This window comes from Cupressus sempervirens, chromosome 6 (assembly GCF_028749045.1).
Source record: "Cupressus sempervirens isolate cs-2001-9-10 chromosome 6, ASM2874904v1, whole genome shotgun sequence".
In the NCBI taxonomy this organism is placed as follows: Eukaryota; Viridiplantae; Streptophyta; class Pinopsida; order Cupressales; family Cupressaceae; genus Cupressus; species Cupressus sempervirens.
The window spans coordinates 263,560,597-263,567,372 of record NC_143123.1 but is presented as its reverse complement, the minus strand read 5'-3'; positions in this window follow the sequence as shown (position 1 = coordinate 263,567,372).

Genomic DNA, 6,776 nt, shown 5'->3' with positions numbered 1-6,776 from the left:
TGAAACTCTTTAGTGACATGGAGGATAACATGATCATCTAGATTTGGTTGAATTTTGGTAGCACAAGGTTTAGATCCCATAGTTTTAGATGCAAAGCCAAGCATAAAAGAGCCTAGAAGATAACTTGATGTTGAAACTATAGGAGGTAGAGTGTTCACTTGCCAAGATAGTAGAGAGAGATTAAAATGACTTGTCAAACAATATGTCCAAGAAACTTACGACATGAATGACTCAAGTCAATAGCTAGGCAAGATGCCCAAATAGCCAAATAGATAGAGCAAGCAGGGTGACAAGTGAACAACTCTCTAACCCAAGAGTGTAGTCAAGAAATCAAAGCAACCATTTTAGAAAAAGGATAACTAGCAAGCATGCATAGACCATGAAGACAAAAAGACCAAGAGCACCAAGACCAAAGAGTCACTTTAAGCATGTTCAAGAACTAGACACATAGAAAATAAAAATCAAATGATGAGACTCCCCTTAGCAAGAAACACAAGAAAATGTTTGCATTTGATGTTTTGACTTGGTTGATAAAGTTTGACAATAGTTGATAGCATAGCAAGTTTGATGTTCAAAAGCAATTTCTTTCCAAGCAAGATAGTGACACATGGAGTATTCTTCAAACAATCAAGCAAGGGACAAAGCAACCTTGCATGATACAAGCATATGTGATGTCTCAAAAGAATTCTCTAGAATTATCGTTATGTTTATGTTCAAAAGATTTTCACAGGTATAGCACATTCGAGAACACATAAAGCGATATCTACCTAAAGGGCATGGTTCATTACTGAACAACTTGGCCCACACTTGATGCTCCTTCGCCTCACACCAAGTGGTTTCCCACAAGAGATATTGGCTTTGTCATGAAAATGCCATAAGCATAACTAAGGGAACACATATGGTGAGTGTAAATCTTGGGGTGATCCGAGTAGTCCACTAGGATCAATCCTTGCACCAAGAAGTTGAGCAGCTAAAAAGGGTAGTTACTAACTTAGGGTGTTTAGATAGGGCTTCCGTTCATAGTGTTCCTCTTGCTCCCAATTATGGGACACCTCACCTTGCGATGAGTAACCGATCTCGCGATCACAAGAGTACCTTAAGCATTCTTACCTAGTGATCTCCCTATGGTCGAAATCCCATAAGCGATCACACTAAGTGAAGATAAACACTATATCTACCAAGGTTTTGTGTCCTTGATAGCCTTGAGTTTATAGTGGGTTGGAAGAGCTAGGTAATCGACTTGTTCCCACTTGGGTCGTTCCTCTCAGGTTGTCCGAGAGCAGGCCCTCTAAAGGATTCTAACTACACAAAGTGGATCAAATTTTGGAAGTCAAGATTTCTGGTTCACCACAAGGGTGAAGAGCATACTCTCCTATTCCAATCATTTTCTCCCAAACACGCCAAGAAGATTCAGTTACCCCTTGCTTTTGAAACCAAATGGCAAGTCAAGATTTTTGATTCACCACAAGGGTGAAGAGCATACTCTCCTATTACCAAAAGACTCCAATCACAAGTTATATGTGCCTATGAAAAATGAACAATTATTCAATGCCACACATGAAAACAAAAAAGAAAGAAATTTTGAGTTTTTATGCTTTGGGCAGCCCTGCAAACAATCATTAGTAGCCCTTGTGCATTTGAAGCTTTGACATGCATTCTTTTTATGCAATGTTTCAATTTTTTTCACAAGGATGACAACCTGAAATCACAACTTGTTAGCAACAAAAGTTAGTGTGAAATAACATAAAAATCTGCAATAAAAAGTGGTGAGCTGCTTCAAAAATCTAATTTATCTTCCAACCAAGTACATGCAAAGAAAGTGCAAGTTAATCACAAATGCTTTCATTTTTACTCTTTGGTTTTGACCTAGTCAACAAGATTGGACTTTTTTGCTATGATTTCGTATCCAAAAATGAAAATGAAAAGAAAAGACCTCTGTTAAAAATCAGAGAGATTTCCAAAAATGCAAGAAATTTTAAAAAATCTCTTCATTTGCTCCCTAGAGATTGATTTTGTCAAAACAGGCCAAATTTATCAAATTGAGTTTTTGATCCTTAATACGATCTCAAGATTCAAAATACAAAGAAAAAACCCCCATTATAATTGAAAATTTTTTTTAGAAATGTAAATTTTTCTAAAAAAAACGCTGATGTGCGACCAGAAATGACTTTTTATGAAAAAAAAAGAAAATATCATAACTTTCACAAGTCACATCAAAATTCTCTAAAAATCGGACTGAGACATTTTGAGCACATACCCAACTTGGAAAAGAAATTTCAGAACCAAACTCCAAGCGGTTTAAAAGATATGATCAAATCTTTAAACCAACTAAGTTTTTGGCCTTCAAACCAATCTACTTATGGGTTGGCCTTAAAACCAAAGTGATAATTCTACAAAAGCATTTGATTAGATCCAATATGCTACTATAAAAAAATCAGAGATGAAAAATAAAAGCAAATGGAGCTAAAAACTTGATTCAAGCCCCACGGTGGGCGCCAAAAATGTACACTCGAAAGTGTCCCACTGTAAACCATTCTATCCAAACGATTCCATGAGTTGGAATGTTTGAATGCCGGCTTAGAGCTCCCTATCCACGGAGTGCAAGAGAGTGTATTTCAAGTTCAAGGACTCTTAGATGAGCCTTAGAGATACTCTTCTTGCTAGTAAACTATGCAATGAGAGGTTCCAAAGACAAGATGCAAGAATGCAAATGTCCCAAGGAGTTCCTCAAGAATGCAATGCAAATGAAAATTAAACTAGGATGATAATGCAAAATGTAGCTATGCTAAAACATGTATGAGAGTGTTACAATACCATTATTAAGCTATGTGAGATTAAGCTACATGTAAAAATGAAAGCTAAGCTAAGATGCTATGGTATGAGAGAATGTAGACAAGAAATAGAAGTTCTCCACAAAGCTCCAAAGAAATCTGTTAGAAAACCTGTAGCATAACAATATTCAAAATATGAGGATGGATTGAGGGGGAAAGCTCTCTCCCTTTTAAAGATGTATGGACGGTAGAGATCAAGATGAAGATGGTGGATGATCAACGGTGGAATTTGAAAAGAGCAGTGATCCATGTGCACACACAAATCAACCAATAGAATATAAGTTGACTTGTCATATAAGACAAAAGTCACAAAGCCTTTTCTTTTAATTGCAAAATAGAAAAAAGACTTTATGTGTGCACTTTAAGTGGGTTAGAAGAATGGGGTCTTTTATTTAATTAAAAGGGGACATGTTCTTTTAATCAAATAATGAACTTAGGATAGCATAGTCAAACTATAGGTTATAATCAAATAAATTGATTATTAGCAATTTGGCTTAGGTAAGTGATTAAATTAATTTAGCCAAAATGTTGAAAAGGGGGCTAATAGTCTAGATGACCATTTTTAGGTGATTACACTGAGATGGGTTGAGTCAGTTCTTTATTGTACGAAAAATCTAGAGATTGCAATTGCTAAGAAATCTAATTTCTACAACAAGTGTTCCTAATAGGTTCATGCTAGATAATGTTAGTGAAGTTACTCTTGAAATGGTACAGACAAGGTTATTCCATTGGTTGGAACATGGATTAGAACCCTCCCATGTTGGTGGAGTATTTTTTATTTTGACTTGACTACCTTTAGCATTTTTTGCAATTATTCTTCACATACATCTCTCATAGGTGACTATAATGTTGCCCCTTCTATGCAACATCTAGATTAGCGTTCCAATAGAAATGATGACTTGCTTACCTTTGCCTCTTGCGTAGCTTATAGAATATGACCAAAGTGCAAAATATTACCATCCACCATGTGAAATTTATTATTTAGTGTCAATTCAAAATTGAACCTTTTGGGTGGTACATATAATATGGTAGTGGATATTTATAGCTTTGGTCTCTGTCATTTATCTAGTGTAGTTCCAAGAAAATATCTCTAGACAAATTAACACATGTCCATGAAAGGATTTATTTGTACTTGTTTCTACCTTTTGAAAATTGGGCAATCAAATTGGTTCCCTATAATTCAGCCTCATCTTTACAAAGGTGCCAATGCTTTTAGATTATCCCAAGTTCATAAGAATCATACATTCAAAATCATTTTAATCTCTAAAGATATTTGAATCATGACAATCCTTTTATAATCATTTAAATTATAAAAGGGGCAAATGCTTTTCAAGTTTATCCTTAATACCATTCTTGACCAAAATCCTCTTTATAATGATTTTAAATCATTATGAATTTTCTTCTCCCCCTTTTAAACATTTTAAAATCCCAATGCTTTATTAATTTGATAGAATTAGTCAGGCCCCAAAGTGGGTCTGACTAATTTTTTTCATTTTTTTGAACACCTGAACTATCAAATTGATCCAATAGTCACCAAACACTAATTTGAAACAAATTCAACCACTAGAAACAAATTTGAAACTCAATTTACATCTTTTTACAAATTGTCAACTTCATGCTAGGAGGTCCTTTGGTTGGCCTTAAAAAATGACAAAAACACCTGACCAGTCTCTGAAATCAAACCTACTAATTCTATGTTCTACATTCTTTAACCATGTCAAATCTTATCTCATGGAAAATTCTCAGCCAAAAGATATTGATTTTCAAAGTTGTCCTCTCAGAACTGCCTGCAAGCAAACATGTTAGAGAACAATAAAATGTGTTTGGATTTGGCTTTGGAAATAGGTCAAACTGACATTTGGAGGCACAAAAAATAAGGCATTAGTTCCCCATCATGAGGAGAGTATAAATTTGGGATTAGGGCTCATGCAGAATAATGGGGCAAATTTGGGAAGTGGTCAAAGTGGGCTACTCAGATTTTCAGACTGGAAACAAGGGAAGGAAAGTAGTTTTTGCAAACAGAATGGACCTAGGAAAATGTGTAGATAGATTCGTCAAGGCTTGCAAACTAGCACACTTAAAGAGTTCTTAGGGTAGAATGTAATGGTATAATTTTTTGGATCTCACTTATCATGGATTAGGAGATATGACATCACAAGTAGGGTTATTAACTAATTTACATTGACCGACACCAGTAAAACATCATAAATTACATTTGCAATCACATTTGAAAACTGATCAAATGGATTTGTCATAAGCTCAAAATTGAAACATAGTAACTCTTTGACCTCTAGAATGCAATGCAATAGAAATTTTCTCAATTTTTTCAAGTGGATAAAAGTTATAACAAGTCAAATAGGCCTCCTAAAATTTTGAACAATTAACATTAGCATGACAAAAATAAACAACCAACTTTGAGGGATTTAAACACCTAGTCAAAACATATCAAAATGATTCAAAGTCTAAAACATAGGTTCTTTTGTATGGATGTTAAACACTCCCAATGCAATGAGTCATGAGACATTACTGGGTGCAAGATATTCAATTGTAGACTAAGCCTCTTGTCACTATTTGACACTTAGGCAAAAATGCAAATTTGGACGTTGCTCAAAACGAAACTTCACCAAGTGACTCAGAATGGAAATTTATCATCATGGGATGAGTAGATATACTAAATGCAAGGTTTTAGAAACATTGAACACCTCTTAGGCCATGAATGGATAGCTGGGTACACATGCATCAAAAAGCACTTATAAGGCTTGAGTTTTAGGATGGTACTCAAAATCAGGGCTTTAATTTTGAGTCCCAACACCTTATATAGAGATCTAGGGCACAAACTTATAGAGAAGGCCAATATAGGTGCATTAAATCCCAATTAACCTTAATTCCTAGAAATGGACCTAGATTAAATACAATTTAGGAGCGTACCATTTCGAAACCCAAAATAGCTAACCCAAAAGTGGGAAAATAACTCTCTCTAAAACCCAACAGCCAAAAATCATGGAACCTTGAAATTTGGGCCTTGGGTCAGGGTCAAGGTTGACCCTGGCCTAAATGTTCATCCTTGACCCTAAGGTTGTCCTTGATCCAAAAGTCAAGAATCTCAAGATTTTAGTCTAGAATACTAGAAAAGTGAATAAAGAAAGTGGAAAAGGAGGTAGTACAGGGGAAAAAAACCAGATCCATGTCAAAGACCCATTTAAGGCACTTGACATAACCCCAAACCACTTACTCAGAGGGCTAAACACTCTTAACATGAAAGTTCTTCCATTTTAAGATGATACAATACTTAATATCTTTATAGTATACATTTTTATCATAAGAATAGAAAATGCTAGTTTCTTTGTATAGGGTGAAGGGCCCACCTATTAGTTTGCATTCATATGTAATTTGGCTCTTGACAACCATCCATTAGTTGGGAAACATAAGGGTACCATTGAGATGAGATAGGGAGTACAAATGTTCTCTTAGGTTGAAAATAGAGGGAAAGGAAGCTCATGGGACACTCCTAAGGATGATTGGGTTCATCATTACATCAATTAAATTGACAACAGATGGATTCTCACCTAAAAAAAGCTATGCTAGGATAACTTCTCTAGAGATGATAAAGGAGAAGGAAAAATATTACATTAAGTAAAATTTGCATCGTCAATAAAACTTAACCCAATAATATGCTTGAGAAAAACTACATCTTGTTAGGGTAACATATGTCAATGAAGAAAAAAGAGGTCTAAGGATTTAAAATTGTCAAAAAATCTTAGACTGATAGCATTAGACAAGTTGAATAAACATAATATATCAATATAATGTACATGAAGTAATCTTATCAGAAAAAACATAAATTAATGACAAAATCAAATTTTGTCTTATTTATAACTAATGAGATTATCAAATAACCACACTCTAATGAAGATGTGAAGGAGCTTGCTGATAACTGATGAGGTT